Source organism: Periplaneta americana, chromosome 2 (genome assembly GCF_040183065.1).
Source record: "Periplaneta americana isolate PAMFEO1 chromosome 2, P.americana_PAMFEO1_priV1, whole genome shotgun sequence".
In the NCBI taxonomy this organism is placed as follows: Eukaryota; Metazoa; Arthropoda; class Insecta; order Blattodea; family Blattidae; genus Periplaneta; species Periplaneta americana.
The window spans coordinates 196,482,337-196,509,378 of record NC_091118.1 but is presented as its reverse complement, the minus strand read 5'-3'; the positions used below and the strand labels follow the sequence as shown (position 1 = coordinate 196,509,378).

The 27,042-nt window shown below is 37.0% G+C and overlaps 1 protein-coding gene and 1 non-coding gene across 4 annotated transcripts in view; one reads left to right on the top strand and one right to left on the bottom strand.

Annotated features, from left to right (window-relative positions):
• Mob2 (MOB kinase activator 2) overlaps positions 1-27,042 on the top strand; it is a 446,746-nt gene that overhangs the window by 72,095 nt on the left and 347,609 nt on the right. The gene's annotated exons all lie outside the window — the stretch shown is intronic.
• TRNAS-GCU (transfer RNA serine (anticodon GCU)) lies at positions 3,033-3,105 on the bottom strand. The gene has a single exon. It is a non-coding gene; the product is annotated as a tRNA-Ser (tRNA).

Genomic DNA, 27,042 nt, shown 5'->3' with positions numbered 1-27,042 from the left:
AAGTTCGCGGATTCAAACCTAGTCGATGGCGATATATTTTAATTATTTTTTGGAATCCCGTCTTTCGGTTTGAAGACGTCAGCTATTGAACGTCAGGCGAAATGCTTCGAAATCAGAGCGGATTATGGGGATGGTGTCATTTGCACTTTGTGCTTACGACTTGGAGTTTGTACACAAAAAATGTACGCTACCTGTAACTCCTGTACAAAGTTTTATATAAATATTTTATGTAGGAGGGATGCTCTTTAAACCCACCCTATATAAACGGGTAGTTCCTCTTACACAAAAGTAATCAGAGTTTGCACACAAAAATATATATGCTACCTTTAATTCTTGTACGAAGTTTCATAAAAATCTGTTATACAGAAGAGAAGTTATTAATTTTGTCTAACATCAACCTCTATAAAGGGGTATTTCTCTTACACAAAAACAATGAAAGTTTGCACACGAAAAATATATACCTGTAACTCCTGTACAAAGGTTCATAAAAATCTGTTACACAGAAGAGAAGTTATTAATGTAGCTACACATTGCAGCGTTGGCAGAGAGCCTTAGATGGTGTAGGAGAATATATTACTGATTAATTTATGCAGCTGTTCATCTCAAATATATACCTTTGTTGTAGGGAAAAAACGCTACGAACTCTTGCATAAACCCAATAATTTATTAATTGTGTCTTCTCTCTGGCTGTAGAAGGTTCGAATATATTTCGGGTAATACGAAAGCGGTTCTTTTTGTAGTTTTTTTTTTTTTCGAAAATAATTTATTTCGCAATGTGTTTCAGTTGCTTTTGTATTACTGTGAAAGTATGTTTAATTCTCCTCTGAGGCTATATTTTGGTTTGGTTCGCTCTCTAGTCTTATATAGCTCTTCACTTTACCCAGCAGTTTAATTTCCGCTTCTAGATATTACTAAGATTCAGATTTATAGCTGTATTAAGATAGACTGACGGCGATCATACAGTATGAGACGTCTTAGTTGCTTATTAAACTATAAACCGTCGTAAATGAAACTACTTTTTTCTGAAAATCTTTTGACGGTAATCTTGGATGTTGGAGCCATTATAGGGAACTGTACTTATGCTAACAATACCATTACCTGTTGTAGAGTATTGTGAAGAATGGGTATAACGGAGAAAAATTCCCTCCGGCACCTTTTTTTTTAGTAGGTTATTTTACGACGCTTTATCAACATCTTTGGTTATTTAGCATCTGAATGAGATGAAGGCGATAATGCCGGTGAAATGAGTCCGGGGTCCAGCGCCGAAAGTTATCCAGCATTTGCTCATATTGGGTTGAGGGAAAACCCCGGAAAAAACCTCACCTAGGTAATTTGCCCCAACCGGGAATCGAACCCGAGCCACCTGGTTTCACGACCAGACGCGCTAACCGTTACTCCACAGGTGTGGACTCTCCGGCACCTTTCTACCCATACTTCACCATATGGTACTGCAGAATTCCTGCACGAAAATATCATAATATGTCCTTCGGTACATCATAGTAATATCACAGAATGGATTCAGAGCCATAGTGGGCCAAGCGCCATTTACTAAAAACGGAGAAATAAAGGGTTAAAGTTAAATGAATACCATAGTTTAATGAAGATTGACTTACCATTCAGTCTTAATGTGCATACTTTATTTTACTTGCTACATGTTTCATTAAATTATAATATTCACTTAATCCTTGTTTTCTCCGATTTTAATATATGGCTCTTGGTCCACTATGGCTCTGAACCCTTCATATACAGTCACGAAGCTTGAGTTGTTGAGGTTACTAGGAACAATAGACTGTGCCGGTACTATTTCGCATTGTTTGTGATGAGGCGATAGTAGCGATTCTAGTGGTTAGCAACTATCTGTGGATACATACTCCCTACGTATTGAGCTTCGTGACTGTATATACTAGACTGTAGTAATATTTCAGAGTAGCAAAGCGTGATTGTAGTTTCATGATTCAAAACTACTTTTGCTATCTGTTTTTTTTTTGTCTCGTTCAATTTAATGTTAAAATTGGTAAAATGATTCAATGTTGTTCTTTTTTGTGAATTGGGTTATTTTACGACGCTTAATCAACTGCTATGGTTGTCTAGCGTCTGAGGGAGATGAAGGTAATAATGCCAGCGAAATGAATCCAAGGTCCAGCGCTGAAAGTTACCCAGCATTTGCTGTTAATGTTTGAGGGAAAACCCATGAAAAAACCTCAACCAGGTAACTTGTCTCAACCAGGATTAGAACCCGGGCTCGCTCGTGCACGGTCAGGCATGCTAACCGCTGTTCCACAGCAGTGGACCAATTTTTAAGTTCAGTATTGAAAATTTTATTTATTTTAAATTGCAAGCGGATTTTGAGATAATCACATTTGAGAATTTTTTTTTAAGTGATGTGGGTTTCTATTTTTATATTTCCAGATGCAGAGTAATTTAACCTCGGGTACTGTTTTATAATAATTAATTTATCTTAAATTTGGTGCCAACTACATAAGTACCGTTTTCAGGCGAGAAAATAACTGTTTAATTTTTTATGAATAGCAGCCGAGGACTTGCGATAAAGAAACGAAGACTATGTTCTTTGTACAGTTCTAGTAAGTTAATTATAACGTGAGATACACAACTCAGATTGATGTGTACTAATATGTACTAATAGTGTGCAATAGTTAAGTAAATTCTTTTTACGCTTAATACATGCACATCCCGCTTAATTGTGGGTGTCCGCTATACTGGTCAGTCTTGCTTTTGCCATACAGTCACTGTCAGTAGGCCTACACTTCAATGTCAGCTTATCGCGTGACATAATTTGCTGCAATCAAAGATCCACGCACCGAGTAGGGCACACGTTCTAGGATCCGCGGTGAAACATAAAATGTCAGAATTTGAAATGTTTACTGTAACAAGACTATGAGCCTGAGCTGAATGCTATGTTATTGTTAGGCCATGAGTCAATTGACGCCACCTCTCCTCGCTACGGGCATCGGGGCGCTGAAGTTGCGTATAAAATTACTGTGACTCTTAGTAATGATTTCAAGGAAAACTTGTCCCGGGGCCGGGTATCGATCCCGGGACCCTTCGCTTAGCGCGCGAACGCTCTACCGACTGAGCTACCCCAGGAACTATACACGACACAGTCACAATTTTTCCTTTTATATCCACACAACTCGCATGAGCTGACAAGACGCCAGAACTCAACTGTGAGTGCACACAAATACTGTGTGACTTTAAATTGTGGCTTTCTGTTAACGTACCTCCAGTAACGAATGTATTATACAAATCTGGCTTTCAGGTAGTAGCTCCCTGTAAAGCAGGTTTGAATAGTTTCAAGGAAAAATTGTTCCGGGGCCGGGTATCGATCCCGGGAAAAATTGTGACGATGTCGTGTATAGTTCCTGGGGTAGCTCAGTCGGTAGAGCGTTCGCACGCTAAGTGAAGGGTCCCGGGATCGGCCCCGGAACAATTTTTCCTTGAAATTATTCAAACCTGCTTTACAGGGAGCTACTACCTGAAAGCCAGATTTGTATACTCTTAGTAATATCTCGGCATCGAGAGCGGCTACAGATCTGTGCTACCACTCGTTTGATTTCTAATCGCGAGTTCAACAACATTAAATTGATGATAGACAGCACTTCGAGTGAACAGTAGTGAACTATTTGTGAGCTGGGACTAATTTCGGAATGTCGCTTCACATGACGAGAATAGTAATATGCGTTACAAGAGCGGTATGCTGACGTTTTCATGTTCGAGGAAAAGATTGAAAAAGCGAAACGTAGTTGAGCTTTTTTAATTTCCGAGAACATGAAAACAAACATACCGCTCGTGTATCGTACATTATTTTGTGCGAAGATCGTTTATTACATACCTGAAAGAGGAATTTCTAATTAGTTGCAATGAAATCTCCATCTTGGTTTCTGTTCAATGACGGCAACTTTGGAAAACAAATATATCTATCTTCAACATTGTTCCTATAAAATGTTTTCTGTGTTTACTGTACTGCAGCAGGCCGTGATATACGTCTGTCTTTTTTTCCCCCAGTCTATGATGAGTCTGGAATCTTGTTGATTTTTTCACGGCTTCCTTAATGTTACTTGCATTACAAATGCAGTAACTTTTGTGGTGTTGTAGAGTTTACTTAATTTTTTCAAATATTTAAAAACAATAATTAACAGTGCAATTTAGGTGAAATTGCAGTGGTAAGTTTCCAATTTATAATTATTACTATATTGAACGCCTTTAAAAATAATATGTTAAAAGCCTAAAGCAGTAAAATGAATATGACGCTTAAGCGGTAAGAATAGGGAAATTGTCATGTGTGTTACGTTGGGAATACTAAATGTGGTATTTCACACTTACCGCGTATTGGTTTTGTGCGGAAAGCAAGCAAATACGCACGATCTCGCACAAAATACATTACATGTCTTTCATTAATTACTTATCTTATCATAGCCTAGACCATACTCTCCATTTGTAAACCGAAAGAATAAGGACATTCAAACCAACGCAACTGTAGTATCTTTCCTGAACCTGGTGACATATTTTACATGCCTATGAATCCCTTATACAGCGTAGAATTTTTTTCCCAGTTCTTCCCCAACTGTAAGGTGAATATCAGGTGTTTCATAGCGAATTCTCGGTCTAATCTCGTCAAAATACCATCACTCTATCACCAAATTCACTGATACTAGAAACCTCTCTGTCGATGTAGCATCTTTAAGTAACAGATAAGAATATGATATCACTAATATTAGGATCTCCGGAAAGTTTAAAGATGTTATTAATTATCTCTCTAGTGCTTTTGATATCTCGATAATATCTCAGTCTAGTTTTGTTATTGTGAAAGTCAGAGATGAGTATTGATAATAACAATTCGAACACAACCTAATAAAATAATATTGAATTTATCTGATTTCCATTGGGACTTCTGTAGTACTGAGGTTCAAACGTCCTTACACATACGAAATAAAATAATTTTGTTCAGCTTGAATCGATTATACTCTCTCCTCTTTGTACGAACCTCTGTAATGTCAGTCACACGATCGGTTGAGTGGATAGTAAATAGTGTTACATGGATAAAAGGGCGGTGTTCCGTATTTGCGCCGGTGGGAGGCGTGCGTATGTACGAGTATTGTATGCGATATTTACTGCAAAGCAACAGAATTTTTCTCACTGTTTCCATTTGTTTACTTTCTACAGTTCGCTATTCAAACCGTGTTCCCGGATTTATAAAACGTGGCTGGTTTGGTTTCCATGCTAAATTCCTTTAAATCCACCCTGGCTTCGAAGTTTTTTTTTTTTTTTTGTAACTTCAGAGTTCTAAATCAGATGCTTGATTTAATTTGTTATTCTGTCTGTGATTCTATGTCGATGCAATAATAGATGAATTGGAGAACACAGAAATGCCATAGGATGCGCTGGAACATGCGCGCTTGCAAGTGTTCTCAAGAACTGATAGAATAATTTGGTTGTTAGCGGTTGTCATATTAGCCATTGGACCCGAAGTTCGGTGGTTCGAACCCGGCCGATGGCGATTAATTGTAGTGAGCGGTAAAATCCTTCGTATGTCTTCCTCCGGGAGGGAAGAAAGCTGGGAGTCCTTTGTCATAGATTGACATCACGTAAAAGTAGAACTGTTCTGTCCTGCAGGCAAATTCTACATGTCGTTTCTTGCTATCGTTGACATTTCGAGGTATAGCATTCCCACGAATAAATAATATAATATTCTGTTTGTTGCCTTCTTCATTAACCATTTTATTGGCAAGAAGTATAGTAGGCAAGAAAGAGGTGCAGGTAAACGTTGAACAGTATATTCTATATTTTATTGTATTGTATTCATTTACATTCCGTGGTATTCGTACATCGCTTCAAAGCTAGAATATGGAACATGTCCAAAAAATCTTAATAGTAGCACAGTCTAGTACAGGGCCGGGCATGAGAGCGGCTCCATATAGCCGGCCAGAGCTGCTCTCGCTCCGCAAGGCAAGCCAGAGCAGAACGCTCACGCAGTGGCGGACTCGCATTACAGCTACCTTCCCTGCATTAATATAACTAGAGCCACGGTTGTTCTAGTCATTCAGTCTGTCAGTACATAATCGTTTATAAGGATATTACATCAATCCATTGTACAGCACAGACTTTATAACACTCTTATTAATTTAATGGAATAAACTTCGCTCTATGCACACGCACAAATCATTAGGCGAATTTACATAATCCATACACACGTACTGCAATCTCCTCACCAATGTTCTACGATACAGGCGTATGGCTTCCACTTCCCCTACTTGCTGTGGATAGAGAGTTCATCTGCCAATATAATTAAACATCGCTTGATGAAGTTACCTTCGTTGAATGTTTTCAATTCCTTTGCAATTTCGTGGCAAATTTTTGTAGCTAATTCTCATAGCCGATTCACTAAGTGCATTATTGTCATCCTGTTAATACATAATATAATATAATGTAATATGATATGATATATGATATGATATGATATGATATGATATGATATGATATGATATGATATGATATATGATATGATATGATATGATATGATATATCATGAACTGTAATATACTATACTATGATATATCATAATACTTGTATAATTTAAAATTATATATTACTAAATGTATAACTTATAATGCAATATAAATATCAAATAGATACTCTAATATGATGTACCTGAGAAACATTTTCTTTAAGTTGTATTAATTTATTGCGTTCATTACCAACATATTTGTCATATTCAGTAGCATGTTGTAAAGAATAATGTCGTTGGATATTGAACTTCTCAATCAGTTGGAGTGTTTTATGCCAAATTAAACACTTTGCTAATCCACTGCTCTCTACGAAAAAGAACTCCTCTTCCCATGATACATTAAAAGCATTGGGAGTAGCGGGCCGCTTTAGTGTATGAGCGGAAGCTCCGTCTTCAAAGTTCGCCATCATACTTCAGAGTTACCACTGCACCGACACTGAATGACGTACAGTATACATACGTCACAGCGCTCGCAAGACCCGCTCTTTAAAGCACACAATCACGTAATGTGCCCAGCCCTGGTCTAGTACATACAGTCACGAATTTTGATGTGATTTTCTGCATTTCTCGCGATACAATGCTCCAAGCGGTTAGCAACTGAGAGTACTAGGAACAATAGATATTGCAATAGTAGCGATCCTAGTGGCTAGCAACTGAAGTTCAAATGTCATTGGATGCATAGTCCCTACGTATTGAGCTTCGTGACTTAGGACCTATGTACTAGACTGTGATAGTACTACAAGGTCTTAATTATAGTCACAGTGTAGTTGAAATATATATAGAAGGGTTTTACAATATACTAATACAACATAAGGGGTTAGTATCGATACAGAACTCCTGTGAACAAAATTCCGGCACACCGGAGACGCTGATAAGATCGGCAGTTGCGAGCGTCGTTAAATGAAACGTAATTTAAAATTTAATTTAAGTATCGATACTTAATACAAGACATAAATATTCATACAGCGTTGTTGAATATCATAAATTCACATACAGAATAGAAGGCGTGAGAAATTAGGTACTTCTTTAATTTGGCCGTAAATAATCCTATGTTTTGAGTTTGATTTTCATCTTCATAGGGAGGCTATTAAAATGTTTACTGCCATATAACGCACTCCTTTTTGATTGCACGATAGACTTGCCGATGGAGTATGAAAGTCATTTTTGACGAGTATTTATACTATGAACTGTTGAATTAGTTACAATGTTCTCATGATTACATACGTAGAAATATATTAATGAAAAAATATACCAGCATGCCTTGGGCATTATTTGTATTTTTTATTAAATGGCCCTACACAATTCCCTAGATTTGCCATATACCTTTATTCTAATTACTCTTTTTTGTAGTAGGAATATACTGTTACTATCTGTAGAATTCCCCAGAATTTATTCCAAAACTTTTCTTTTTCTTTACAAAAAAAAAAAAAAAAAGACAGGCGTTGTCAGATTTCGTGATCCTTGCAAGTTCAGTCAGCAAAAATGTGTGCTTGGAATAAATTCTTAAATTTTATGTTATCGTGAAAAGAACGTACTTTCTTCAGAGCCTCATAAGCTACTAATTTTATTGGAAATCGTTATCAGTAGAGACGAGAATTTCATGCACTATAAAATCCTAAAATATGCATGCATTCATGCACTATCAAACTATAAAACATGCTCGATCAGACGAAAAATACACTAAAATATGCACTTTCATTTTTGTTCCAAATTTCTTATTTCAATTCACTTTTTTTTTCTTTTACACAGTTAACAACTAACAACATTTAGACATTAGTTTCTGAGATTCCTGCCCTTGTCAGTCAATATGTTTTTGTAGGCAGAGAATGATCTCTCTACATCGCAAGAAGTTTTGGGTGCAAACTTGAACGAATCTCCTTCTGTGATTTAGTTTTTTTCTTATCCTTCTTCAATTTTGCTTCCTGAAGCTAAAATAAAAATCGAGAAACTGTGTCCACTGAAAACCATTAAAACATGCATTTAAACTGAATATAATGTATATTATATGCATGATTAAGCTAAAAATTACTTAAATATGCATTATGCATGTTTTTATCCCCAAAAAGGCCAAAACATGCAAATATGCACGGAAAAAGTACACATATTTGGAACCGAAAAGTAATGAAATGGATAAGTACTAAGTTTGAGCTATGTCCTATGTTCCTATAAAACATGCATTTGCATGTAATTCTCGTCTCTAGTTATCAGTTTCACTAAGTAATGGTTTTTCGTAAATAGCAAAGTAATGTTAGAAGCATTTGCAATGCGAAGACGTTCATCATGACAGTTTGTGTAAATTTTATTAGACTTTACATGTAATTTGAACTGGTAATGGAAATTACGGGAAAACGGCTGAACGGATTTTAATGAATGACTCCTCATTTTGAAGCTTGGAATCCAAAGATTTTCAGAAAAATAGTAGTTTTCAGTGAAATGTCAGTTTTCCTATATAATTTTCCTATTTTCCAAAATCCATCTGTCGTCAGTTTTGAGAACTAACGGCTTTTCAGAATAAAACAAAACACACACACTACAATAAGCAATATTACACGAAGGCCATGACTTGCAGGATTGCTGACATATTTAGAGCATCAGGGCAAATTCTGTGACATCATAATGACAACAATATATGTCGATCTTCATTTGTATAAGCTTTATAACGTCTCTATAATTGGGTATTTAAAACTTTCAAGTCGTACTAAAAATAATTTACGGGTCTGATTCTGTGGTGTGTAATTTTCTGAGTATAGCTGCATATTAAGAATACGAAACTTTAGGTGGTTTGATGACATTTTCACCATTAAAAGTGAAATATTATTATAGTTAACGCCATGATATGAGTATCTGTCAGTGATATAACTTACATACTCCCACATGAAAAATCCATTGATCGTCCTGACATTATTACTTGCGTTTTCGCTTTTAAACTCAAAAACTGAAGATGGATAGGTTCAAGAAAAAGTATTTGACAAAAAAAAAAAAACTATTCAGAAAGAATATGTTTCATTATTATGGAAGCAAATAACTCTTAAAATGACTGGTAGGCCTATTCTTCATTGAAAATAAATCTGAAAAAAAAATGTATTTGAACTTCTAATGAACTTAGTTTACAGCATTTGCTACACAAGCCACTAGTGTGCTTGAATCGTAATAGTAATATGCGTTACAAGAGCGGTATGTTGATGTTTTCATGTTCGAGGAAAAGATTGAAAAAGCGAAATGTAGTTGAGCTTTTTTAATTTCCGAGAACATGAAAACAAACATACCGCTCGTGTATCGTACATTATTTTGTGCGAAGATCGTTTATTACATACCTGAAAGAGGAATTTCTAATTAGTTGCAATGAAATCTCCATTTTGGTTTCTTTCAATGACGGCAACTTTTAAAAACTAAAATATCTATCTTCAACATTGTTGCTATAAAATGTTTTCTGTGTTTACTATATTCCAGCAGGCCGTGATATACGTCTGTCTTCCCCCCCCCCCAGTCTATAAATGCGAACTTAAAACTAACGGTAAGGTTATGTAATGATTTATTTTTCATTTTAATATTTTAACAATATTATTTATATAACATATTGCAGTAATAACATCGGCATCTGGAATCTTATTGATTTTTTCACGGCTTCCTTAATGTTACTTGTATCAGGAATGCAATAAGTTTCGTGGAGTAGTAGACTTTACTTAATTTTTTGCAAAAATTTAAAAACAATAATTAACAGTGCAATTTAGGTGAAATTGCAGTGGTAAGTTTCCAATTTATAATTATTACTATGTTAAACGTCTCTAAAAGTAATATGTTAAAAGCCTAAAGCAGTAAAATGAATGTCGCGCTTAAGCGGTAAGAAGAGGGAAATTGTTATGTGTGTTACGTTGGGAATACTGAATGTGGTATTTCACACTTACCGCGTATTGGTTTTGTGCGGAAAGCAAGCAAATACGCACGATCTCGCACAAAAACATGTCATTACTGAAGTCCTGTCTTCCTTTTTAGGATTACAAAAAACATGTAGGTATCTCGTGTGCATTGCAGACTGTAGACGTTTTATCTTCTTCCTTGAGGTATATAATTTCATGTCTTTTTTGTAAATGATAATTCAGTAAAATAAATCAAAGACAGAATATTATTGACAACATGTTAAGAAATTAAAATGTTGTAAAACGCATATGAGAAAGTATTATCATCTTCATGGTACGGACTTTTTTTTAGAAACGAAGGGAAAATAGTCTGAGGTGGAGAATTTGATGAGGCGTTGTCCATTAGTCCACTGCAAGGATTGAACTCCAGGCATGAAGCCGGAATGAGAAGCCCGCGCTGTGACTCTGTGCTAATGGAGGGGAAAGCACAATCTTGGTCGATAAACAAGAAGGGATATGCAAATTACATTCCATAAAGCAGTGACGTTCTTGTGTTACTTTATGCAAGTCAAACGTAGCCAGCAGAAAAAACTGGAGACAGAATTTTGACGAAGTAATTATTGCCATCAGTTACAGATTTTTTTCTTTCAGGATCATACTAAGTTGGCAGAGGATTTAAGAAAATTCCAGTTATTGCTAGAAACAACGAAAAAGTATGCAATCACGCTTCCTTGCAAGGGAATTTGGGACTGAAAGCAAGTGTCTGTGTGAGCTTCAAGCCTTTTGGCCACTTGTCTCAGATTTACATCGTTCCGCTTTGAAAAAACTGGAGATAGAATCTTGACGAAGTAATTATTACCATCAGTTACTGATTTTTTCTTTCGAGATCATACTAAATTGGCAGGAGATTTAAGAAAATTCCAGTTATTGCGAGAAACAACTGAAAAGTACGTAATCACGCTTCCTTGCAAGGGAATTTGGGACTAAGAGCAAGTGTCTGTGTGAGCTCCAAACCTTTTGACCACTTGTCTCAGATTTTCATCGTTCCGCTTTGAAAAAATGTAAGATAATTTTGAAGAGAAAAGGGTGAAAATGGACGTAGTCTAATAGCTACCATATGAGGGGGAGAAATATCGCAAGCACGACTGAACATCAACAGGCCGAAGTCCCCGAAGATGTTACAAGCCTGGCCAGAGCGAGTGCTGGAAGGGAATCGTTGCTGTCCTCGCTGGGCAAGTGATCCGAACTCTTGCGCTGTGCGAGTGACGCTCGAGTAAGCTCGTTATTAAATAGTCAAGGTGATACATGAAAAGAAAGGCTCCGATTTTGAAGACCCTAATTCGGAAAATGCAGAAATTTATGTTGGGGGGAATATGTACTTAGGTCAGTGGCTCATTTCTTTTATGGCTCATCCCGAAATTTGTCTTCGCGCCTTAGGTAATCCACAGAAAATCACAGGCAGGATGAGTTGTCTTAATTTTAGAAACTAGCCAATTGGCTGTGAGATGACTCTTACAAAATATGGCCCAATCGGCCCTGAGGAAGTAATGTGGGAGGGCGTGTACTCTTACCAGGGAAATAGGGAAGATGTGTCCCTGGCTTAGATATTGGTTGGAGTGGAGCATATTTGCCATCCTCATTCTGTTACTATTGGTAACATCCGTTGTGCTGGATGCCGAGCTAGCCAGGAAATCGAGTGCAGTCCCGTCAACCTATCCCAGAATTTGAGGATGAAGGATAGGCTCCTTAGTGTGTATTTAATAGCCCAAATTGTACTTCACCACGAGATAGGATATCGGAATGTTTGTGGAACAAGATAAGCTGATGAGATGGGTCACGTTTAAAACCACAAGGTGTCCACATCTATGGAGTAACGGTTAGCGCGTCTGACCGCGAAACCAGGTGGCCCGGGTTCGAGTCTCGGTCGAGACTAGTTACTTGGTTGAGATATTTTCCGGGATTTTCCCTCAACCTAATAAGAGCAAATGCTGGGTAACTATAGGTGCTGGACCCCGGACTCATTTCACGAGCATTATCAGCTTCATTTCATTAAGACGCTAAATAACCTGAGATGTTGATACAGCGTCGTAAAATAACCCACAAAAAATCACAAGGCTCGAAGTGCATATCACATTTGTTTCCATGGTACCACGAGTGATGACAGACTAAATTTTCATGTCAACATGTTACAGTTTTTCTGTCTTGTACCTCGAGCATAGATATTTCATGTCAAAAACGGAAGTAGCCTACGACTGCACTGGTACGGTGTCACAAAAGGATTGAATAGTTGTTAAATGCGTAGGTATTTAGGGTTTTCATTTCAAAACTTTCCCGTCTAAGTAACTAATTATTTAAATTGAATTCAATTTAAACAAACAAACAAACAAACAAACAAACAAAAAACGCGTCAATTTAGATGTTGAGGGGGAAGTCAGCAGCCTGCTTATAATCTAATTATATTTTAGATTTCACTCCCATTCCCACTTTGAAATTTAAAATGGTACTCCTATATTTTTATACTTAAATATGAAAGAACATTCAATTGTTTATACACCTCATTCGTTTTTGCAACTTTTGTTTTCTATCGTCGCCTGGCAACCTGTATTTTTGTTATTATCAGTTGATTGTAGGATGAAAACACAGCTTATTTTGTTTAATTGCCTGAATTTAATCAAAAAGGATGATTTATGTTCTCTCTTGAAGGGTATACACCATTTTAAAATAATTTAATACACAAAAACAACTATTACATGAAATGCTCAATAAGTTTTTGTAGCTTTATTCTCTTCAGGTCTAATCAACAATAACAACAATCCAGGTTGCCAGGCGACGATAGAAAACAAAAGATGCGAAAACAAATGAAGGAGGTGTATAAACAATGGAATACTCTTTTATATTTAAGTATAAAAATATAGGGGTGCCATTTGAAATTTCAACGTGGGATGGCTGGGGATGGGGGGTGAAATCTAAAATGCAATTAAGCCTGGTTTCAGACTCCCCCCTCAATCTAAATTGACGTGTTTTTATTTAAATTGAATTCAATTTTAATAATTAGTTATTTAGACTGGAAAGTTTTGAAATGAAAGCTCTGTATAATGAAGTTGCCTGTGTAGTCTTAATACTTTTTAACACATTAAACTAGCCTTACGAAATATTATATACGAATTTTCATCTACCCGCAATGACTTGTCTATTTTTCTTTAATCTTGTCTGAATTGTGAACTAGTATTATACATTCATAAGCAACGGGACTCCCTAGTCATGTGGTCACGGCGGTTACAAAAAATCACGAGATATGAAACAAGGGACATAACAGAATCACTCTGAAAGAGAGTTATTAACTTGAATCGTGAGTTTCCGGTTTTTTGCCGCGTTGTCTCAGTTGCTGAAGCTAACGTTTCGATCATCCTGCTATGATCATCCTCATAGAGTTACGAACTTGCTTTGAAGAGACTCGAACTCGTATTCCCTGATATTTTCGCATAGAATAATATTATATTACGTAGTATACTGTAGCTGGGACAATAGCAAATGTAGAGGGGAAAATAATACAATTTACATGAGCACTCTTTGTTAGCGAAATGGTCTTTCAGAATTAGTTCAGACTGGAATGAAACCGATAGCAGAATTTCTACTAGTCATGTTGTAGGTGGATGGGTAATTAGGAAGCGAAGTTCTTTGTGCTTTCTTATCAGGTCGGCGAGGAAAAGGATTCTAATGAGGCACTTCGTCTGACAATGAGTCAGCTGTCCAAGCTACTTCCGCGATCGTCAGCTGGTGCCGTTACACTGTGATAACCGTGTAGTGTGGAGTCCTATGCTCAGAAATTTCATAAGTCGCCTTAAATACGGTACGTAGTTCCTACTTCAAATACGTTTTGTACGACATATTGTTTAATACTGTTCGTACTAAAATAGATCTGTCAAATATTAAAGGAGATGAAAAAAAAAATCGTATTAAAACTTCCCTGATTATTCTAGGAAAGGAATTACATTGTCTCTTTAATTTAATATTGAGGAAGGACAAGCCAATAATATTTGAAGATGCTGAAAAATCAATTATTGTACAAGGTTATTCAAAAGTAAGTTACATTTTGACGTCACCGTAATCTTTTCAAGAATTAAGATATACGCAAAACAAGAACACACTTACGCTCATAAAGATATGGGGTTTATTGGATTCAGTTTAAATGTTGAATATGTCCGTCATTTTGTTCTTCAACAAGTAACAATCTTTGTTCTATGTTTTTTTTTAGTAGGTTACTTTACGACGCTTTATCAACATCTTAGGTTATTTAGCGTCTGAATGAGATGGTGATAATGCCGGTGAAATGAGTCCGGGGTCCAACACCGAAAGTTACCCAGCATTTCCTCATATTGGGTTGAGGGAAAACCCCGGAAAAAACCTCAACCAGGTAACTTGCCCCGACCGGGAATCGAACCAGGGCCACCTGGTTTCGTGGCCAGACGCGCTAGCCGTTACTCCACAGGTGTGGACTCTTCTATGTTGTGAACAGCATTTACCAATAGATCTGGTGGAATATCTCCAGTTTGTTGCGAAATTCCATATTTTAGTTTGTCGGTAGTCGTAGAATTAGTTAAAAGTACTCGGGTCTTTTAAATAACCCCACAGCCAAAAATCTGCTGGATTGATATCAGGGGAACGCGCTGGCCAGGTGTTAGGCAAATTATGTTTTTGTTTTTTTTTTTTTTCTAAATTTTCATAAGCCGTTTGTTGAGCTTCTTTTACATTCATAATAACACTGAACAAGACTAATTCGATCCTGTGAAGTGAAAACCATTTTAAAACGCTGTCAATGATAGTGATTTAAAAATTCAATAAGAAGTAAATTTGCTTTTGCTACACAATACCTGTTACCATGTGAACCAAAACAAATGAGTGTGATAAATGAACAGATCTCATTGTTTGATACCTACAAATGGGTTACCATTTTGTGTATACATTAATTTTTAAAAAGGTTATATCTATTACAAAATTCAACTTACTTTTGAATAACCCTATATATGTAGTTATTGAATTAAGTAAAAAACACTGCAGTTAGCACGTTGTTGGTATTAGAGAGGTTTGTAGGTTTGACAGGGAAAAATATCGCGGTAGATTCCTTATCTCCCACTAGCATTTTGTCATTTCAAATAAAATTACTGTAAGTTTTTTTTTCTTGTGGAAGGAATTTAATGTATATTTAAAAATTTGTTTCAATTGAATTTCGTTCTCTACATCGCAATGACTTCACATCGTCCGAACTGTCTCAAATTCAGTGCTAGTAGGTACGTACGAAACCTTCAACCAGACCGGAAAAAATAAACAAGCCATAGCTGTTCCCCCCACCTCCGTCCAACACTTCGCTATCAGTCAACCTGTATCTCCCCCATCGGGATCTGATCTTAGGAGTAGTATTTAGTAGTATTTATTTATTTAACCTGGTAGAGATAAGGCCTTCAGGCCTTCTCTGCCCCTCTACCAGGAGATTCCAACTATAATATGAAGAATAAATTTACAATTAGTATTAGATTTACAGTTACAGTTACAAATACAATTACAATATTAAATTTACAATTACAATAAAAATTAAAGTACGAAAAGATTACCTGACTAATGAAAGCTAGATAATTTATCATAGAAAAACAAAGAATATTTTATATTTACTGAATTACAAAATAAACCTAGAATAACAAAATTGTATAGTGATGAAATTATCGGATATTGAAATATTTTGTGATAGATTAAGAAAACTATTTACAAGAAATCAATTACTGACCAAGTGCCTAGTTAGTTTGCGTTTGAATTCAGTTTTATTTCAACAGTCCCTGATGTTAGCAGGTAATGAATTCCAGAGTCTTGGCAGTGCTATTGTGAAAGAGGATGAGTGTGAGGATGTGCGATGAGATGGTATTGTTAGTATTGTTTCATGACGAGAACGTGTGTTCAGATTATGGTGGGAAGAAAGGTAAGTGAAGCGAGACGACAGGTACGAAGGAATAGAAGAGTTCAAAATTTCGAAGAGAAAGAGAAGTGAATGAAAATTTCTTTTCTTATCTAGTTTAAGCCAACCTATTGCTTCCAGGGATGGGGTGATGTGATCATATTTACGAACATTGCTTACAAAATGTACACACAAATTATGAGCACGTTGAAATTTCGTTTTGTTGTCGCTGGAAAGGTCAGTCAGTAAAATGTCAGCATAGTCAAAATAGAGAAATACAAGCGTCTGCACAAGGGACTTTTTTAAGCAAGAGGGAAGATGAACATTTATCCTTTTTAGCACATGGATAATAGAATATACTTTTCTTCGAAGTCTAATAATAAAACTACAGCTGTTTATGAATACAAAACGAAGTTAATGCTTCTACTTCTTTCTTTTGCTGTAGTTAAAGTTATATTCCGACTATATGCATGCCACGTCATATCTCAGTATGTGATCGAAAATCCCAAAATGTTGATAATCCAATTTCCGTGAAAGCCTGAAATCTCGCCTGCCAGGAACTCAGTCCGGGTTCGCTAGATTTGTAACCGGAAGTGCTTTCACGTGGGCCTCTGTTTCATAAGACTTCTCTGCTTCATTGAATTCTCCATTGCAATAAGAGAAGTGCAAATTGCGAACAGACTTTTCCAATCGGGATATGGAGACGGTCTCGCCCTGACGTCTCGTGACGTCTTTTCGCGAGGACTTGCATCTCCAGGCCTACCATCCGCGAGGTGTGTAATTTGTGTCGGGGCAATGTTCGGGTTATGAGGTCGCGTGACTGTCTATTGTCTGTGCTCAGTTCCATTGTTTATTTAACTTCGCTTTATCAACTTTTGACTGTATATACCTTCTAGGCGTAACATCAGATTAACTGTATCTGTGTCCCGTTTTGTGATTAATTTTGTGTAGTGGCAGTTGCTTCTAATTGGACCTAATTGACTATCTTCAGATGTTTTGCTGATAATAGTATATTATTTAACAATATTTTCAAATGATTCAGAAATAACCGACAGATTTTGTCTGGAGTCCTCTATTAATGGCAGGATTATTCACGCTTCACACCTTTACTTTCTTCGCGAATGAAGTCTTTCTTAGGATTTTTTTATCCTTAGCTGGATTTGAACACGCGAATCTCAGATTCAGCGGCCACCACAGTAACCGCGAGACCACCGATGACGACGACTCCCAGTTGAAATTTAAAAAAATTGGTTTTGCTGGTTTCTGTAACAATTTTAATACTGTGCTAAATAATCCGTATTCTATAGCCAACAGATATTCTTGATTTTTACGTATTCGGTACAATATATGACGTAACTATGAGATATGTGTAAGAAATATAATTTTACTAAAATGATCATGAACTTGTAAACCTCTGTAATGTACACTGTTCAATGCTGATGTTTAATTTCTGCTAAAATATTATCATATTGAAACTATTTTGATAAAATAAACTTGTTCTCTGGAAAAAAAGGCCTATAAAATGCTCCAATAAAATATATACAGGGTGTTTCCGGGCTAGTGTTACAAACTTTCAGGTATAATGAGGACGGGCACGTGTATCAATTTCAGATCAGGAACCCTGGCCCGGAAATGACCCAGTCGAAAGTTACAAGCAAGAATAGCTGTGTGGAAATTAAATAATTTTATTCCTCTGTACACCTTGGGTATTTATGTGTATTTATTTGTACATCTTACACATACTGTATTCATCTGGCGTTGTTTATGTTGTCTACTTACAGTATTCCATTCAGTGCGCTGTCTTTCAGATCAGGAACCCTGGCCCGGAAATGACCCAGTCGAAAGTTACAAGCAAGAATAGCTGTGTGGAAATTAAATAATTTTATTCCTCTGTACACCTTGGGTATTTATGTGTATTTATTTGTACATCTTACACATACTGTATTCATCTGGCGTTGTTTATGTTGTCTACTTACAGTATTCCATTCAGTGCGCTGTCTGAGGGTTGGGGACAGGAAACTACACTAAAGGAATGCAGATAGCGTAATGTGTAACGGACATGGTCGGTCCTGATATGCACGTCTGTACACAGCAGTGTATATGTACAAGTTGCAGTGTCCAGTCGGTCAGTCCTAGTGAAATGGAGGAGTACACGAGAGCGGAATATGCAGACCTGATTTTCGAATACGGATGAGCCAATGGGAACAGTAGACGAGCTCACAGATTGTATCGGTATAAGTACCCACGTAGGAGATATCCGACCCATACCATCTTTCCACGACTGTTCCAAAGGTTAAGGGAAGGAGGGCACGTGGTGCCAAATTACAATTCCATTTCCATACAACTATTTTTGCTTATAACTTTCGACTCAGTCATTTCTGGACAATGGTTCCTTATCTCAAATTGATACATGTGCTGTTCGCTATCATCCCTGAAAGTTTGTAATACCATCTTGGAAACACTCTGTATATATAACACTATTAAAGTCGGAATGCATTATTTAACAAAAATTTGCAGACAGATGTTATTGGAAGAGTATGTAAATTGTTATTTCAATAAAAGTGCATTCAAATCGCAATTCATAAAAATAAATCTTTCTATCATTGCTTTCTCGAAACATGACTTTTGTTTATGGGCCCTTTTCCGGCAACCGCCTCAATTTTAACTTTCTTTCGTCGTATAGGGTCACATCTAAAAATGAATCATGTATGCTTTCCACATTGTATACTTGGAATTATTAGTGGGTGACCTATAACCTTGCACCAGACTCGCTTCGCGTCTGCGTAACAGAATGGCTCCCGTAGCGGTCGTTGTCATGCGGGAGACACGCCAACCAGAAAACGGGTCGCCAAACGCGTGCACTCTACCACCAAGGGGATAACTCAATCTTGCTGTATGAGCTACTGTGGCTAGTGCTGATGTTATTGGTGGTTGCTGAATTATGGGACGGGAGAGGAGACTACAAAGCTCTTACAAAAACGACGTAATGCAATATTTGTATATACGCTGGCTACAGAGCAGACCGCCGATCGAATCCCGGCGCCGGCTGTCTTGCTGCATACGACTATGCCGTGTATTTTGAATATAGATATCGTCCTCCCACTCACTCACTTGGCTTATATACATGTTCACAAACCGCAGAATTTTTATTGCAATCATCCCGTCTCCATATGCATCTCCTCGTCCTTGGTTGCTGTAGAAGGGCATTAGAAAGTGCTGTCTGTGTATCATGTTGTTTGATAAAGCTATAGAACTGTGTTTGTTTCGAATTTTAAAAAATTGGCTGTTATAACAGTTCTCGACACATATTTTGTGCGAGATCGTGCGTATTTGCATGTTTTCCGCACAGAACCAATACGAGGTAAGTGTGAAATATCGCATTCAGTATTCCCAACGTAACACACATAACAATTTCCCTCTTCTTACCGCTTAAGCGCCACATTCATTTTACTGCTTTAGGCTTTTAACATATTATTTTTAGAGACGTTTAACATAGTAATAATTATAAATTGGAAACTTACCACTGCAATTTCACCTAAATTGCAATGTTAATTATTGTTTTTAAATTTTTGCAAAAAATTAAGTAAAGTCTACTACTCCACGAAACTTATTGCATTCCTGATACAAGTAACATTAAGGAAGCCGTGAAAAAATCAATAAGATTCCAGATGCCGATGTTATTACTGCAATATGTTATATAAATAATATTGTTAAAATATTAAAATGAAAAATAAATCTTACATAACCTTACCGTTTGTTTTAAGTTCGCATTTATAGACTGGGGGGAAAAAAAAGACAGACGTATATCACGGCCTGCTGGAGTATAGTAAACACAGAAAACATTTTATAGCAACAATGTTGAAGAAAGATATTTTGGTTTTCCGAAGTTGCCGTCATTAAACAGAAACCAAGATGGAGATTTCATTGCAACTAATTAGAAATTCGTCTTTCAGGTATGTAATAAACGATCTTCGCACAAAATAATGTACGATACAAGAGCGGTATGTTTGTTTTCATGTTCTCGGAAATTAAAAAAGCTCAACTACGTTTCGCTTTTTCAATCTTTTCCTCGAACATGAAAACGTCAACATACCGCTCTTGTAACGTATATTACTGTTCTGGTATACACCAAGTTTTTCTTCTCACTATGCTTGGTGGTGTTCATTCATTCATTCATTCATTCATTCATTCATTCATTCATTCATTCATTCATTCATTTTTCATTCTTTTATTTTATTCCATAGATCTTACATGAGCAATGAAGCTTTAAGATGTGGAACAAGTCAAAATTTTACAATATTACAATTACAGTTTTTACAAATTTTTATAGTTTTACAAGTTAGTGATTTTCTACAATTTTTACAATTTTGTGCAATTTTTTACAATATTTTGGCGAGATGTAGTGAGATGAGGTGAGGTCCGAGGATTCGCCAAAATATTACCCGGCATTTGCCTTTTGGTTTGGGGAAAACCTCGAAAAAACCCAACGAGGCAATCATATCAAAGGGGGGTAATCTAATCAAAGGGGTTGATGCCATGGACTCGCCATACACCATCCGGCTTCAGTCCCACGGCTGTGGAAAACCTCGGAAGAAACCAAAGACCAAAGAGGGATCTAACCCAAGCCCGAACGCAGCTCCGGATCAGCAGCCCGGCGAGTCTGCCGACTGAGCTACATCGATGGCTCTACTAAAATTATACAATTCATAGCCAGTCCGATTATTAAATTTACAAACGCAAACGATCATTCATAAGTTGAGCTATATGTATAATACAAAACAAGTAAGTTAATTAAATTTAAGGCATAAACAATTCAACCAGTTGTGATATACAGAAATTGATAACACATATCATACAAACTACTTCAAATTACAAACACAAACAATTTATCAATAGAGCTATATAGATTACTATTCAATTTAAAGCATATACAATTCATTGGCCAAAACTATACAAATATATACAATACAAAGCGGCATACTTTCTTTAAGCTATACAAATTTGTGCAATTAATATCAAGTAGATTAATTCAATTTATAATTATAAACAATTCATCTGTTGAGCTATGCAGACTACTATACAATTTACAGCATATACAATTCATCAATTGAGCTATACAGACTACCATTCAATTTACAGTTGGCCTATATACAATTCATCAGTAGAGCTACAAAGACTAGTAATCATTTTAATGATAGACTCTTACATAAAACTGACAAATCTTTCCAAATCTACATTATCATATGGTTTCAAAATTGCCTCGTCACGTTATTATTATTATTATTATTATTATTATTATATTATTATTATCATCATCATCATCATCATCATAACACTTTTCATGGATTTGGACCAAATGGTTGGTCCATTACTATTATTATTATTACTACTACTACTACTACTACTACTACTACTACTACTACTACTACTACTACTACTACTACTACTACTACTACTACTACTACTCCATGTAATGTGGGTCCCTATTACCACGGCATGGCGCGTCCTCAGGTTGCGGATCGAGAAGACGGCCTCCAGATATGGAGGGTAGCTGTGAATACTCGTATATTGAATAAGCAGTCGCGGACAACCGATGAGGGGTGGTCCTCCAGCTTGGGGGTTGGGCGAAGGGCTAACAACCCATTACCGTAAAAAAATAGCTTGTTACGAAACCTTCAACAGCACGTTTGGGCGAATCCAGAAATGCATATAGTTAGTTGGGAGGCCGGAGGGAGAAAGACCTTTGAGGAGGCCGAGACGTAGATGGGAAAATGATATTAAAATGGATTTGAGGGAGATGGGATATGATGATAGAGAATGGATTAATCTTGCTCAGGATAGGGACTAATAGCGGGCTTATGTGAGGGCCGCAATGAACCTCCGGGTTCCTTAAAAGCCAGTAAGTACTACTACTGCTGCTGCTACTGCTACTGCTACTGCTACTCGTTTTTTAATCTTTTCCAGTCTATATGTCTATAACCAAAAAAAGTCCCGCGCTGGTTCGAGTCCTCAGGGGTGGAAGACATTTTCTCATGAAATTCAAAACCATATAGTTGATGATGCCATAACAGGGGGAAACGTTAATATTATGTTTATTTTATAATTATTATGTATTAGCATGTGTCATTCTTGTAATAATGATAGGTCATAAGATTGAACATTAAAAGCCATTACTCACAGTACTTGTTTCATGTAAATTCGCTAGTCTGTGCGTGCGTTCGGAATTGCCAGCGTGTGCCTGTCGAGCGAGGTAACGGAAATCGAATGTACACTATAATGCAATAATGTGGTTAGTTAGGCCTTTGTTACGTAGACAGGAATGCAACTGATAATGTGATAAATTAATTTATTATTAGTTATATTTTCCGCTGTGACTCGAGTAGTAGCAGTGATTCTTATGGCTGTGAAATCGGTTTAATGGCAAATGCATCTTCATCCACGGACGGCGGAGTCCCCCCGAAACTTGTCTCTGCTATCTCTGCGCACTCTATTTGCTCAGCCTGTTGTACAATGAAAGCCGGACACAAACTGCAGAGCAGCTTACAACTTTATTGGCAGTACCTCACTTTTCTAAACGTGAGAGTTCTCCATAAGCCGTATTAGTGCGGTGGCATGGGATTCGATCCCAGGTCGTGGGGATAGGTGCACTCACTGTATGCGCCAGTGTTTCCTCGCTATTGACCCGTTGGCGGCAGCGCTGGTGGGGGTTGGGGGTTGTCCTACTTTTTGATCTCGCCATTAACGCTCTCCGGGGGTAGCGTCTGAATACATCGGGGCATGATTACTTTCCCCTGGATTTAACCCCCGCCGAACAGTACATCTGATTAGTAACTGTATAACTGCTTTTACATTTTGATTAGGACCTTCAACTCAGCTGGAGCTGCGCCACACCCGCGGGGGCTTTGAACAGCACGTAGCGGATCCTTGCATAATTTTGTTTCCTTAATTTTTACCCTCAGTTTACACAAATTCTGTACTGAGTACTGCAGATGTGGTAAGTAAATCCCATTTCAGCGAATTACGACTAGATATCTGATATTTAAAGACAGTTATTAATCGTGATGGACGTTTCTAAGAGGAAGAGAGTCAGCATGAACACCGTTGTTGCGTACAGAAGTAAAGGAAGTAGGATTACCTTACTTCCCAGTTCTGAGTACTAGAGAAGATAGGGGAGACTGTTGTACCTTTAAACACTTTTCACATTTTATTTTTTTTTAATTTTGGAAAATGAAATTTTTTAAATGTAAAAATCCTTTAAATAATTATTGAAGATTCCTTTAAAACTTCCTGTTTTACAGATCTATTAACGATGGAAAAAATAAAATGAAGGGATATGTAATGTGTTCAAAGGTACAACAGGTTCATGTACCTTGGAACATAGCCTGTTGTACCTTGGAAGACATGGAATATAGGTGGGAATATAGCTGTAAAAACTGACAATCATATTTAAAATGTATTTGCCATCATAAACCAGAGCAGGCTTCTCTGATTGAGATTTTAATTCCTAGAGGAGCAATAACAGCTTCAACAGCTTTCTTCAAGGCATTCGAATCAATTGGGGACTTCTTTAACTCCAGACTTAACTTCGTGACATGATCTTAAAATAAAAGAAAAACAAAAAACCGATAGTATCATGTACCTTGGAACATGTTCCATGATACAACATGTTTTGTGTTCAAAGGTACAATAGGGTGCACTTTTAAACAAATATTGCTTCCAAAACTAGAGATTCGAATAAATCATGGAAATTAAAGTATGTTATTACTAGACTTCGTTGAATTGCCACACGCAGCATGCAATCAGGTTGCCGATGTACGGTAGTATAGAGGAGGTGAGTATAAGCAGTTCATGTTAAGAGATGTGACCGGTCCAAATAGATAGAGCAGCTACAGCTAATGTATATCTATGTAAGCACTTGTTTTTGCATTACTGTGGTTGGAATAGTCAAAGCTTATCATTTGTTCAGTGTAGACAAGAATTCAATCAAACATACTACAATGAGAGTGTTGCTGTTCCAAATAATTGCCCCTGGAATATCCTTACCCCCGCAGCCAGTCTTCACCCTTTGGGGAACGTGGTTGGATGCTGTTAATTATTATGCAGAACATTACAGCAAAATAATGGAGGTAATTGATGCATTGAATAGGACAGACAGTTCCGCTATTGCAGCTATAAAATCATTGCCTTCTGAACAGCTATTGGATGATATTCTGTTCATTGATTCTAACTTTAAAATCGTGTCCAAAAGCATCATTCTGTTAGAATCGTCTAAACTACAACTCTCAGAAACCCTTAATATAGTGGATAAAGTATCACAAATCGTTATCCAAAATAACAATTCACTAATTTCAGAAAAAGTGAAATGTGAGTTGAGAAACATTATTGCTAAAAATTCTGCCTATTCACAACCTTCGTATTATAAATGATGTACTATCAGGTCACGACAAGACGTCTGAAGTTGGTGTACTAAAAAGTAGTAACTTTCCGTTCTTCAAATATGCACGTATTACATCGTGTGATGTTGAACGTACATTTCCCAATATAAAAACTGTTTAAGTGACCATCGGTGGAGATTACTTTGCAGTCGCTCAAAATGTACGTAAATCTTCACTGCAATGCACATATTCAAGAATGATGTATCTTACATTAAATTTTAAGAGTTAATATATCTCACTATAAAATAATTGTGTATTTACATGTTTAGACATTTCCTACTTCAAATATCATTCATTATATTTCTTGAATGCAGGATATAGGTTTTATTGTAACCGCAGTATACTGCTCAGTGTTTACATCGGATGCATACTCAATCCTTTGCACGCCCCCTTCTCATACAGTCTATACTGCGTGCGCAGTGAACCTTACGATTCTCGTGGCAATTCCACGAAGTCTAGTTATTATTCACCAGATGATAGGGAACACACTGTATTTGAAAGATATTAACAAATACAATTTGGTTTCGTGTTAGAAAACATATATCAATGAACGAAATGTTTACTTTTGGTACAAAAAAACTTGTTTTGTCCACAGAACTCACACTTCGCAATAAATCAAACTGAAACTACGACCAGAGTTATTTAGGGGCTTTCTCTACCATCTACTCCAGTTTGAGTTCTCTAGGTAACAGCAAAAATTAAAAAAACAAAAAATGTTCAAAGGTACACTATGGTAAAGGTACAACAGTCTCCCCTATGTTCAGCATGATATTTTGACTGTCTTTACCCTGCAAGCCTTGTATCAATTTGTGGTCCTGTAATATTTCTGTACTTGAACATATGCTTAATTTATTCATTCGTAGTTTTCTGCCCAAGGGCAAGTCTTTCACTGAGAATTCAGGATTCTCCAATCTTTCCCCTTTTCCGCCTTCCTCTTAATGTCCGCATACGATCCATATTATCTTAATGTTTTATATCATCTGATATTGTCTTCTGTCCCGAACTTTTCTCCCGTTCACCTCTCCTTCCATTGCATCCTTCAGTAGGCAGTTTCTTCTTAGCCAGTGACCCAGCTAATTTTTTTTTCTTCCTGATAAGTTTCAGAATTATTCTTTCTTCACCCACTTCGCGCTGTGTTTCTTCTTATCGAGAACAGAACCTGTTTATGTGCACTTATTTATTAATTTAATATAGCCAGTATAATGTAACGTGATGTACAGTAGTGGCAAAAAAATACCGGACGGACCCTTGTAGCTGATTTCAGAGCCTTGTTCACTCCAGAGCACGATAGACTGGTAATTAAGACTTCCGTGGTTCGAATCCTGCCTGGGAAGGAACTTTTTTTTTTGTTCCTTATTCAAATTTATTCCCAATACGTTTCGATTGCTGGTAAAATTCATGTTCTGGGAATAATAAGTTAATAAAGTAGTAAAATATCGCTGCAATCGAAAAGTATTGGGAATAAGTTTGAATAAGGAACAAAAAAAAAAGTTTCCTTCCCAGGCAGGATTCGAACCACGAAAGTCTTAGTTACCAGTCTATCGTGCTCTGGAGTGAACAAGGATCTGAAATCAGCTACAAGGGTCGGTCCGGTTTTTTTGTCACTACTGTACACCCTTTCACACGGAAATTGGTCTCTGTTCAGAGACTAAGCCCACCTCGGAATAGCTCGGGAATCATCGTGAGCGCTGTGTTTACACGCGTGCGTTTTACATAAAGAGATTCGAAGCCCGTTCTTTGTAACGAGAAGAAAGAGCTCTATCGCTAAGCTATAAAGGCTTCTTAGGGAATATGTCGTTTCGTGATATACAGATACGTTGCTGCTACGACTTGATTTTATCCTCGGACCTCGATGGTTAATATTTCCCTGTGTTAATCTCGCGTTAACCTAAACGACTCTTGGACAAATTCACGCTACAAGACAGCGACCATTTTCCGTGTTAAAAGGTGTACAAAGTTGCAACTTCAACGTTTTCTCCCTATTATGTCATCACCTTATTAAATTTAGTGATTTCCTAGCTTTTACGTTCACCTCACTACTGACAGTAGTCTACTTCCTCGAATGGTCTTGTTACAGATATCACTATAGTTTGTCATTTTGTTGGCATAATTAGGCGAGGGAAGTACTTTAAATTAAATTCACCGATTTTATTCAGATTCCATTTTTTAGTTGGTTATTTGACGACGCTGTATCAACTACGAGGTTATTTAGCGTCGATGAGATTGATGATAGCGAGATGGTATTTGGCGAGATGAGGCCGAGGATTCGCCATAGATAACCTG